This window comes from Lutjanus erythropterus, chromosome 9, assembly GCF_056507025.1.
Source record: "Lutjanus erythropterus isolate fLutEry1 chromosome 9, fLutEry1.hap2, whole genome shotgun sequence".
Classification (NCBI taxonomy): Eukaryota; Metazoa; Chordata; class Actinopteri; order Lutjaniformes; family Lutjanidae; genus Lutjanus; species Lutjanus erythropterus.
In genome coordinates this window covers 36,211,389-36,223,838 of record NC_139325.1, presented here as the reverse complement: position 1 = coordinate 36,223,838, position 12,450 = coordinate 36,211,389, and the positions used below count along the sequence as shown (strand labels likewise).

At 39.4% G+C, this 12,450-nt stretch overlaps 1 protein-coding gene across 1 annotated transcript in view; it reads left to right on the top strand.

The window, feature by feature from the left end:
- The first annotated feature begins 4,744 nt into the window (after window positions 1–4,744).
- The window catches only part of col6a4a (collagen, type VI, alpha 4a), a 79,714-nt gene continuing 72,008 nt past the window's right edge, over window positions 4,745–12,450 (top strand). Inside the window, exon 1 of the mRNA XM_084727473.1 lies at window positions 4,745–4,814. The gene's annotated coding sequence lies outside the window, so the exon portion shown is untranslated. The remainder of the gene's footprint in view (window positions 4,815–12,450) is intronic.

Sequence of the window (12,450 nt, the reverse complement as noted above, 5' to 3'; positions counted from 1 at the left end):
CCTCAGCGGACAAAATGGCGAGCGAAAGCTATCTCACAACAAACTACAATTATGTGTGTAGGATGAATTACCTGGCCAGAAGAAAACAGGCAACCTCGGCATCACAGTGAAAACGTTTGTCCTCCATCAGCGATTTCCATCGTGTAAACGCTATGTCGATGTTGATTCGTGTTTTTGCCGTTTCCTGTCATGCTTGCGTTTACTTTATTCGCGTCTCCGCTTCTTGGATGACGGGGATTCACTGTCCGCTGCTTTCTGTTCTGGTACAGTGTATGTATGATCCTCCATTTGTCAAAACTGTGCCAGTCAAGGTTCACAACGCTAAATGGTCTGCCAGCAATCACCCGCGTCTATCCTCCCTGTCTACTTCCGTGTTTACGATGCGGCGTCTATGTAAGGTTGCCATGGGCTTCCCAAGAGTGCAGTTTGTCCGCTCTGCGCTGCCGTAGACGGCGCAGGATGATGATCTCCGTAAGGCGACCCACCCGTATGTAACTATAAATGGCTATTTCTAAAGTAACGGGAACATATAGATTATGAGTTTACGTTGATTGATAATAATAAATAACATACTTATATCTCATTTATGTACATAAATTCCTGTAATTATTACACACTGGTCCTTTAAAGGAAACACCCAGACATCAATAAAACACAATAAAGAAATCACCTGGAGAGCTCACACTGCTCAGCATCATTTAAAAGGTAATATAGTCTACAAAGACGGGTGGAAGTCTGTAAAATAAAAGAAGTCTTAACTCAATCAATGCTTCTTGAATGAAAACTTAATTCATGCAAATGACTTATTTGTGCTCTAGAATAAATATTCATGCTCTCATATTAAAGCCTCTGGGGCATAAATACTGTACTTAATTTGTGCTTTTAAAGGTTTAATTGTGAACAAAGTAGAAAAACTGATTTTTTGTAGTGAAAATTTCGTTTTGCCTGTAGCTCAAATTCTGTATAATAAATATTTACTGAATTTTATATGGTCAACACATGCTGATTGAACCACTGATTTTAGCAACTTTAAATGTTTTCCACATCCGGTCTTCTGTTATAATGTGGTTTTCTGACTTGACTGCCACACAGATGTGACACAACAACAGATGTTCACATTTTTCTTTACAGTCTTCCTCAGAAATTCTCCCCCTCTCTTTAGTAGCCAAACCAAATGCTTGTCCACAAAAGAATCTCCATAAATCAGCAACAGTATCTCTCGTTGGCTCTTCTCATGTGTGTATCCCTCTGAAAAACACACACACACACACACTGTTTCCTACTCAGATATCTGCTTTATAGTCATATAGGCATGTAATAATATATCGAATATCATGATATCACAATAAAAAATATGTCAATACTGCACTGGACTATGATGATATCCACCATGATATTATTTTATATAAATTATTTTTATATAAAGGACTGCTACTGACCGCTGCATTGATTTTGTTTTGCAGTTGACAGTTTTTTGCTTCAGTCATGGATAATACTTTTATTTTATTTAGAAATAAAGCAGAAGTTAAAAGGAAAAACAAATTATATATGATCAAAAATGCTGCACACAGATTTATTCTTTGAAAAAAAAAAAAAATTAAGCAGGTTTTTTTTTGGTTTGTTTTTTAATATTGTGATAAATATTGTATTGTGAACTTGTTTATTGTGTAATTATCACACCATGAGTTTTTATAGTGGCATTATTCTTACTTTATAGTGTGTTTGATAGATAAAATGAATTAAGTCCAGGTGCAAAAGAGATGTGAAAAGGCTCACATTCATTCATCCGAGTTTCTCAAGAATAACCTCCAGGTCTGCCCCTCGTCTCCGATCCTGTCTGTGATCTTCATGGACAGGATGTGAAGACGCAGCCGGGTGAGGAGGGAGTCCGGTTTGGGAACCTCAGAATAACGTAGCTGCTTTTTGCAGATGATATAGTTCTGTTGGCCTCCTCAGACCGAGACCTTCAGCAGGCACTGTGGCGGTTTACAGTAGAGTGTGAAGTGATCAGGATGAGAGTCGGCACCTCTAACAGTTTACTTGTTAAGATTTTATTGATTAGGTCCTCTTTCCTTGCTCTTTGTGCTTCTACCATGGATAAGCAGGCTGTGTGGTTTCTTTTTTGTCTGTCTTTATGATCGTGAGTCTGCGTGGGGTCTTTTATTGTGAAAATTAACTGGATTCTCCCTGCCTCTTCTGTGTCTGACGTCCTGGCGTTCATCCGTCAAAAATAGACTCAGCATGTATTGGAAGCAGGGCGGAGCAGAGAGTGGCTTCTAGGACTCACCGAGTCGCTGCTGGTGGAATCACAGCTGTAACACGACACAGCTACGCCTGGTGGAATTTAGCTGCAAGTCTGAGGCCATGGTTCTTTCCTGGAAAGTGGGAGATTTCTCCCCTTGGGTGGGGAGTGAGTTGCTGCCCCAAGTGAAGGAGTTTCTCAGGGTCTTTGAGTGTGAGATCCAGAGGCAGGTTGGTGCAGCATCAGCAGTAATGCCAGTGTTGTACTGGATCATCATGGTGAAGGCAAAGCTTTCAGTTTACCAGTCGATCCACAGTCTGACTCTCATCGGTGGTGATGAGCTTTGGTTAGTGACTGAAAGAATTAAATCACAGATACAAGCGGCTGAAATGAGTTTTCTCCGTAGGATGGCCAGGGTCAGGCTTGGGAATAGGATGAGGAGCTCAGAGTGGAGCCACAGCTCTTTAGTGTTGAAAGAAGCCAGTTGAGGTGGTTGGGCACCGGATTAGGATGCCTCCTGAACAACTTTTCTTGGAGGTTTTCTGAGTACGTCCCACTGAGAGGAGAGCCAGAACTCAATGGTGGACGAAAATGGATGGATGAATATGTTAATCACTTTACTTTGCTGTCAGGCAGCCTTTTCTGACTGGGAACCACCATTATATACGCCAAATGTTGCTCTCTGCAAGGTAACCAGACAAAACAGTAATTTTTCTTCACCAAGCACACGAGCCGCTGCCTCGATCTGTTAGTTTGTTTGTGTAACTGTGTGACTATCAGCAACTGTCATCCACTGCGAGGTAAAACCCTGTATTTGAGGAATATTTGGCTCATATCGTTTCAGTTTCTTTTTGAAGCACAGATGAAGAGCGAGCGAATGGAAAGACCAGAGAAACTACCAGCAGCGTGCACAGAACTGAGTTTTTTTGGACCTGGACAGTGTTGCAGTCTGAGTTCTTATCTGCAGCAGGAACCATGTGTGCAGCCTCAGAGAGTATATATATACCAAGTATAAGACCAGCTTCCTGTGTGGGGCCCCGAGGAAAAGGCGGGGTTCCAGCAAGAGGTGTGGTCTGAGGCTTTTGCCTGGTTATACCTACAGTAATCCAGGGCCCTGAGAGAAGTTAAAAGTTCCTTTGAAGAAGGCAAATTTTCGTTTAGAGACACACAATCAGCTGATAAGATGAGAAGTGCTGATAAAAGCTAAATGCGACCAAGACTGCCTGAAAACGAGGGTCTTGGTCCACAATAATTTTCCTTCCTGATTAAGTTTAAAGTCAGTTAATTTTTATCCTGTATCCTTTATTTACGTGATCCATTGCTTATATAAAATATAGATCACTTCAGCTTTAAAGGGTTTATTTTAATGGGTGTAGCTGCAGATTTTGGATGATGAAGCTGAAGGTTTTTAGTCTTTGCTAACAGCGAGGCTCTTTGGATGATACGTCAGTCTGTTAGTCCACCACTTTGGTTCAACCTCAAATATCTCAAGAGCTATTGGATGGATTGCCATGATATTTATCCACACACATTCATCTTCCCCTCAGGATGACGAGTAATAACTCTGGTGATCTTCTGACCTTTCATCTTGCGCCATCATCAGGTCTAAACTTTGTCCAGTACTTTGGTTCATGACCAAATACGTGCAGAACTAACGGCACCTCTGGTGGACTTTGTGTTTAGTGCTAATGTTAACATGCTAACATGCTAAACTAAGAGGTCAAACATGGTAAACTGTATACCTGCGTTAGCATTGTGAGCATGTTAGCAAGCTGATATTAGCAGTAAGTACAGATCACAGCAGTGCTCAGGGACCAAACAAGAAGAGATGTGGTTCAGATATTGTGTTCATCTAAAATCAAAAGTGTTAATTGTTGTTCAGAACGGTCTCACCTGAAGACACAGTGAAAATTCTGCCAACAGACAGACACTAAATATCATTTAAAGCAGTGTTTCTCAGTCCTGGTCCTCAGGGACCCCTGCCCTGCATGTTTTAGATGTTTCCCTGCTCCACCACACCTGATTCAAATGATCAGGCTGCTATCAGGCTTCTGCAGAGGCTTGATGATGAGCTGATCATTTGAATCAGGTGTGTCAAGTGTCCCTTTCCAGAAATTACGACCCAGACACTCAGAATAATCCACAGACCTTGTTGTGAGCAGTTTCATATATGAACTATTTTCTTTCTGTGGTAGATTCTACTGGATCTACTTTCTTTCTGTAGAAAGGAAGACAGTAGTCCTGTGGTTTCTTGGCGAGAGATGTTGCTGTTGAGTTTTTCAAATGAAGGGAAAATATGTATTTTTGATTTTTGGGTGAAGTGATCCTTCAAATAGCAGCTGAGCTGAGTCATTCATAAAATCATTTACTGGTACTGTATGGTTGTATTTCTGTGGTACTGGTATGAGGTAAGAGATTGATTGCCTCCACCTCTGCAGCAGGGTGTGCAGATCAGGGGGAGGAGTGGACGGCTGGGAGGTGTTTCCTGCAGAAACAAGCCAGCACCTCCCTACATGGCCGTGGGACTCGTGTGTTTTGCGTGCAGAGGGCGCGGACGTGGAGCAGCAGATCTGTAAGTCACTCTGAGTGTCTCCTAACTCCTGTACATGAATGAAAAAACATGCAGCAGTGCAGTGTTACAGCACTTTATTTTGTAGAAGTAACAGAGAGTGAAAGCATGCATGAGGAGTGTGCAGCTTTGTGTGTGTTACCTGACTCACCTTCAGATTTACAGTGTTTGAAGGGCTGATAGTGGCTTCAGTTCAAATCTACAGGGGGGATGGGCTTTGTCTGAAAAACCTTTAATTCTGCACACGCTCTCCTGAGGTTCTTTTTCATTTCAGTCATTAATGTAAGAAAAGATTCAATTTACGTTCAAATTCAGTTGTTTTACCTGTGAAGTCACTTCTTAATGCACATTTCAGCCTGTTCTTCTGTTACATTCAACATATATAAGGGGCTTTAGGGAGTAAAAGCATCTCTGCAAGAGATGCAAGATTTGTTCTTTTCAGGCACAAAAATGTGTGTTATTATGCATGTATTAGTTTTGGTCTGGATAATCAGTTGTCCAATCAAATGATGCTTATATTCATGCATATTTTTTAAGATATAGGATTTGCATGTAAAAATCTGCAGTACAGCAGCTGAGGTTCAAAGTGCTACAGAAAAAGTATGAAGTGTGATTAGAAATAATCGAGAAAGTGAATAAAAGGGCATTTTTAAGGTGCAGAAAAGCAAAAATAAATTATTTTCTGCAATAACATTTTCTGTTATTAACTTTTTTGCATTCTGGGAATGTTTAACTTTATTATAGTGACTGATCTGAATTAGAGCCAACTCTCTTTTCACTTCTTACTTTGAAGAACATCATTAAGTCAGAATTGTGTCACAAACTGCTGGACTCTTTTATTGGCTCTGAGCTTTTATTACTGATCATTAGAAACAGTTCTGAGCTTTAGATGGATTTACCTGCCGTCTTCAAATGAATACATGTCGACTCTTGGCCAGAAAACATCTTAGTTACACTGCTGGTTACTAGGGCTTAAAGGACAAGTCTGCTGTTTTTCCATGTTTTAATCTGTTTGCATGTATGTGAGGCTGCGACTAAAGATTATTTCCATTCTCAGTAAATTTGCTGATGATTTTCCAGGTTAATCATTTCATGCAGAAAATGACAAAAAAAGTGAAAAAGACCCTCAAAACTTCCCTGAACCTGATGTGACATGTTGAAATGCTTTGTCTTTATTGACCAGCTGTCTAAAACTCCAAAATATTCAGCTTAATATCACAAATTAGACAAGAAAAAAAAAGAAAAAAAGAAAAGCAGAAAATCTTCACATCTGAGAAGCTGGAAGCAGTGAATGTTTGCCTTTTTTGTAACTCAAGCAGTCAATTCCGAAAATAATTGCAGATTCAATTAATTTTCTGTCAATCAACCGTTGTTTCGTTAATGGACTTTTTTCCAAATCTTTACTTTCCTCTCACATTATAAATACACGAACATGTAGAAAAAACACCAGATTGCTCCTTTAATAAGAATAAATGGGATATTATGAACAATGTGTTTGACATTGTTGGTCCTCTTTACAAACTCTGTTTCAAATCTGTCTTCGGCACACAGTAGGAGTTTTTCACATGATGCTGTGTCGAGTCTTGGATGTAAAACACATGTCGACTCCGACGCTCCACCGCACACGTTTTTTTACTCAAACTCTTTTGAACAATGCGGTCCTGAGCCGCGCCACTTCTTTTGTCTTACTGTAAAGCTGTTTCAGTTTCGGCATTTCATGCAAAATGCCGCTGAGAAAATATTTGTACGAGTCTTCAGCTGAATGTACAGAAGTTCATTCATGACAAAAGTGTTTGAGCAGGAAAAAAAATGAAATTTAAGATGTATATTCATTCTGAAATCCATGTTGAAGAAGTCGCAGGATTGTGTAATGAGTTAATCAGTTAGTTAAAAAGTAAATTAAAGTTAAATTAAAGTTTGCTGCAGGTGAAAAACCTGGTCAGTTTTTAGATTTTGTGCTTCTGTAACACGACTTCTTTAAGATTAGTGGAAAGAAAACATCCAAAATACGCATTTAGGTTCAGATTTCTGTTTCAGACATAAACACAAATTAGCACAAATGTAAGAGATAATGTTCTTTGTTTTTTATTTTGTTTTTTGTTTTTTGCATTAAAAAAATCAGGAGATAGAAACAGAAAACTGCTTGATATCTGAAAATTCATTTGTGAAATCTTTTATTCTCTCATCTTAATTTGCAGGTTCAGTTTAAAATGTTTTCACCTCGCTCGGTACTTTTGTCATGACTGAACTTCGATACTTCAGGCAGCTCTGCTTAATGTAACTGAAGGATCTCCTACAGCCTTCAGGGACCTCAGAGACTGAACTCACTGTACAACCCCCAGACCCCCAGACCCCCACCACCCTCATCTGCAGCTCATCTGTTTCTTATTCTTTGTTTTCAACTTTCCCTTAAACAGAAAGCGCAAGTGTTCATTACACAACACTCCTATAGGGCCTTAAAATCCGTCTGTGCTGCTCAGAAGTCATTTCTCAGATTCAGATTCAGTATCATCGCTGCTTCACAGGGAGGTCTGGGCAGACATACAGTCTGCCAGGGAGAAAAAATAAAAAAGATCCAAACCAGAATGAAGGTCTGCAAATCACGTTTAGATGGAACTACCAGATTCTTAGCTGATGATTTCTCTTAGAACTCAAAAAAAGCAGCATTTCTACGCATCCTTAAGAAAAAATCTGAAGTCCAGTTTTCTGAATTTAGGCCTTAAAATGTCTTAAAAATGATTTTGACAGACCTCAAAGGGACAGTTCACCCAAAAATGAAAATTCAGACATTATCTTCTCACTTTCATGCTGATTGAAGGTCAGGTTTAGTTTTTTAATCCACAAAACACAAACACAGAATCTCCCAATCAATGGAAGTGAATGGTGACCAGTTTTCAAATGGAAGAAACCACAGAATAAAAACATAGAACTCCTCCGTGCTGCTTGTCTGGTGTGATCCAAGTCTCCTAAAGTTCCAAGTTGAAAAAAAATGTTATTTCCACCATTTTTATCCTGAATCTTCACTGTAGATCTTTAACTTGGAGCCACGTTCACGTGCACACTGTCTGAACTGTGTGTGTGGCGTGACGGCGTGCAAACGGCATGTCGGGACTTTAGGAGACTTGGATTACACCAGGCGAGCAGTATGGAGGCGTTTAATGTCTTTTTCCAGTTGTTTTTTTTGTGTTTTGAAAAATAGTCACCATTCACTTCCATTGTTTGGGAGATTCTGCAATGTGAGATCTTCACATGCGGGTTCATGAAGTCTCTGTCTCTGTCCAGGGAAACATCCTCACTTATTCTGTCCTCTGTCTCTGTGATGGAAACTTCCCCTTGACCCTGTCTTCAGGCTGCGGTCATCGATCAGCTTGCTGTGGCGAGGCTTTTCTTTTTGTTTGAAGTCATTTTCATATCGAGGCAGTTCCTCTTTGTATCAGTGACCATCAGGTAAAACGACATTAATAGAAACACATTTTCCCGTTTGTTGGGGTTTTTGTCACTTTTTTTTTCTCATTATAAGTTTAATGAGTTTATTGATTCAACAAAAAGCTCCACCAGACAAAACACTGTGAAATGAAGTGCAGTTACTTCCGAGACTATTGATCCATCAGTACATTTTAATTGGTTAACTTCTTGAATGTGATTAGTTAATTAATGATTGATCACTAATTATCAACACCTGTATTCAAATCTGCTGCAGCATTGTGTTTTCCGTTCGTATGTCCTGGTTTTCATTGGTCTGTTTCTGATCAGATCACCTGATTGGCCACTGAAATGCAGATGAAAGGGTTGGATATGTTTTCAGCTTGTACTCTGTACTCAGTTGTGATTTTAAAAGTAACTAAATAGATTACACGGTGTAATAAATACTTAAGTACGAGTAAAAGTACAGACTCGCAAATCTATTCATAAAAGTACAAGTACCACCAAAAAACTACTTAACTACAGTAATTTGAGTATTTGTAATTAGTTACTTCCACCCCTGATAGCCACTGATTCAAACTGAGCAGCCTGTCAGAATCGAGCAGACTCAGGTGGTGTGTCATGATCAGGTGTGTGTGGTCCAACCAAATCCAGAATTAATAAGTTAATGTTGTTTCTGTTACTTTCATCCAGTGTTGGGACTAACGCTACGTTACAAAGTAACGCCGTTATTTTTTGCAGTAACTAGTAATCTAACGCATTATTTTTTAAATTCAGTAACTCTGTTAACGTTACCACGTGATGCGTTACTCCGTTATTTTGCGTTATTTTTTGTGTAGTCTCGGCTTGAGACTGAGGTGCAGCCAGAGCCGTGTAGTCCTGAATCTTCCCGTGTGTGTGTGTGGGTGTGTGTGTGCGTGTGTGAGTGTGTGTGGGTGTGGGTGTGGCAGCGGGGAGACGGGACAAGACACGCCGTGTGGGCGTGTCTGTTTACAAGACTGGAATCATCATGGCGTCTGAGGCGGAGGCCAAGTCAAGTTTCTTTACATGGAGATATTCTCACTACTTTATCTTTGTCGAGCACAAAGACAAGAACGTTTCAGTTAAATGAAAGTTGTGTCTTGGATCAAAGATCTTATCTGCCGCCCAAAATAGCGATTCAAACCTGTAGAAACACCTACAGAAACAACGTGCTGCGACCAAGATAGTAGCTAAGAGTACAGACACGGACTGACGTCACTTCACCTCCACCACCTGAGCAGCAGCGGCTGGATTTGAACCGAGGGACTGACCGCTCCTGCTAACCACGAAAAAGTAGATAAAGCCACTGCAAGGTATGTAGTAGAAGACATACAGCCAGTTTCTATTGTGGAGTCGCCCGCTTTCAGGAAGCTAGTTAGCTTGATACCGAGCGTCACACGGCTAATGGGACGAAACACTTTTTCTAAGTACCTGGAGCGCGAATACGCAAAAACGGAAACCGAGCTAAAGAAAACTTAACTCAAAACTTAACGGGAGACCTTTTTTTTTTTCATAGTAACTAAAAAGTTACTTTTCACAGTGCTGCGTTACCTTTTGGTGTAAGTAATCAGTAAAGTAACTGAGTTACTTTTGAAATAAAGTAACTAGTAACGGTAACTAGGTACTGGTTTTCAGTAACTAGCACAACACTGCTTTCATCTAATACGGTTACGTTCATATTTGCAAACCCTCCAGAATTTCACAGAAGTATCTGTATCCGTGTTTTTATCTTATTTAGTTTGGATTGTGTTTCTGTGTTATTACAATATTTCCCCTCGTGCTGCATCTTTTTTTTTGTGCGGGGGATCAATAAAGACGCATCTGATCTTATTTTATTGCCGTGTCCCGGTTTCTTCCCGGGGTCATAACTCTCCAGACTGTCTGATGAGTCATGATGAGTCTCTGGCACGGCGTGCACGAGCCCTACAGTCTGTTTACACCTGCATTAAATGATGGTTTGTGACACGGAAGAAGAGCTGGATTTGTACACATTGTTTCTTAATGCCTTAATCAACTTATTATGTTTTATAATCTGACAGTCCTGTGGTTGAAATCTGGGTGAGTTAAAGGACAGGAAACTCTTGGTCAGTGTTAGAGAAATGATCCTGCTTTGAGTTAAAATGATCACGAGATCTTTCCTGGGTCTGATCTTCTCTTCTAAACACGACTGTGAGCGAGAGACGGAAAGAGACGTGGAACAAACCAAGAGACCGAAGAAAGAAAGCAAATGTCAGACGTCCTAGAAAGAAAAAAATCCTGTTTTATATGAAGGAAACAAGCACATTTTTCCTAAGAGCAGCCTAACAAACACCGTCTTAGAAAAAAAAATGTCAAATATTCTGATGTGTCTGTTACACGTCACCTGCAGGCATCTGTTGGCCAAAAAATGTTTACTGGTTATTTTCTTATTTTCTTTCTTTAAAAGTCACCAGGATGCAGCAAACAAAGTCTAGGAAACTCAAATTTTCCTCAAATTTGAAGCACACTCTAGCAAGAAAATGCTCTTTGCTTTTAAAGAATTAGAGTCACATGTTAAGTCAGAGAAACATAAAGGAGCCGTAAAAATAAAAACACCAACAGACAAATATTAATTCATATCAAGAGCCCCACGTGAACCACTTTACAATAACAGCGTTCTGATTATCCTTGATATTCTTTATACTTTTTTGTCATATGGACGTGAAAAAAGTCTTAAATTGGATTCATAAGGGCTTTAAAAAATCTTAAAGGAAAAATCTGTAATATATTTACTATAATTGATCAGAAAATGATCAAATTTCATTAGAAAACATTGCGAAGTTGAAATACTCACTTCTCTGACTACAGCCAGCATGTTCATAGAAATTTCTATTTCAGGCCAAAGTGACTGTTTTAGTTTAAGCGTTTCACATTATTTAGTTTAAATTAATGCCGAAAGTTTTCTGAATGAGTTGGTGTCGGTTTATGAGTTGTAAAAAATCCTTAATAATCTTGTAGAAGGAGTAAATGTTTCTAACGCTTAAATTGCACAAAATATTAATGGAGTTTGGCAGCAGTGAGACAGACAGTCACTGAACTCCAGAGTGTGTATTTTCAGAGCAGTGGGCTTTTTGTTTTCAGGATAACAGGCTGAACTTTACATCGACAGACAACTGACAGAGTTATAAACATCTGATCAGCTGACAGTGGAGGACTCATCCTCACTTGTTGTTGTCACAGTATAATGTTGAACTCGCCTTGCACTCCTGCAGTGTTCATGTCTGTGGCTTCAACTCGCTGTTTGGGCTTTAGGACTCATTTTTGTACGTGCAGTTGTCACAGATTGTTCCTTTAATAATATTTCTAATAATGTTACTTTGGCACATTAGAACTTGGTTGAAGCCTGTCGGAAAATTACAAATTTGAAGGCTGCTTCACGCTATATAAGAAAACAAATTAGGAATTCCATTAGAGTCCATTAGAGGCATTAGAATCATGTGGGAAGTCAGAAAAAGATAAACCTGCACAAGCAAATGCAACTATTAATCCACATCAGGAGCATCAGCAAAGTCCACTCCTTTCCTTCATATCCAACATACTTTTTTGCCAGTGAGGACATGAAATAGGTCTTAAAATGTCACATAACAGTCTCGAAAAAGCCTTAAAAAGTTCTAAATTGAACTTGTTGAAACCTGCAGAAACCCTGTCTTATATATTTGCTGTTTCGATGCACAATAATAATGGATAAAGGCTTTAAAATAAAATATCATATCAGTCTGAAATGAACATTTCTGCAGATATGACATTCTGATAACATGACAGATAAATTATGCAAACATGACATGACTACATCTGTGGTATGGAGGTTTTTTGAAGTGTCAGTCACACTCTTCACTGCTCAGTGAATGCGAACATTTTGAAAAGCATTGTGTTTTATGTCTGCGTCTGCCAGTGGACCATCACAATAACAGAAGACAGAATGAAATGTTAATTCACTACAGGAGAGACTTGATGTTCTTTGACAAATATGTGCAAATATCAGCCAAAACGAGCGGGTAAATATCAGATTTCCAACATTGTGCGTCCCTGGTTTGCTGGTGCAGCATTTCTCTGATTTTACCATATTATTGAATTACTGTCTGAAGTCCATGCAGCCTCTCAGAATAACTGCTGAGTCTGCATTAGTTTCACTGCACTGAATAGTTTTTGTTTCAGGTTTGAAGACGATAAACTAGGA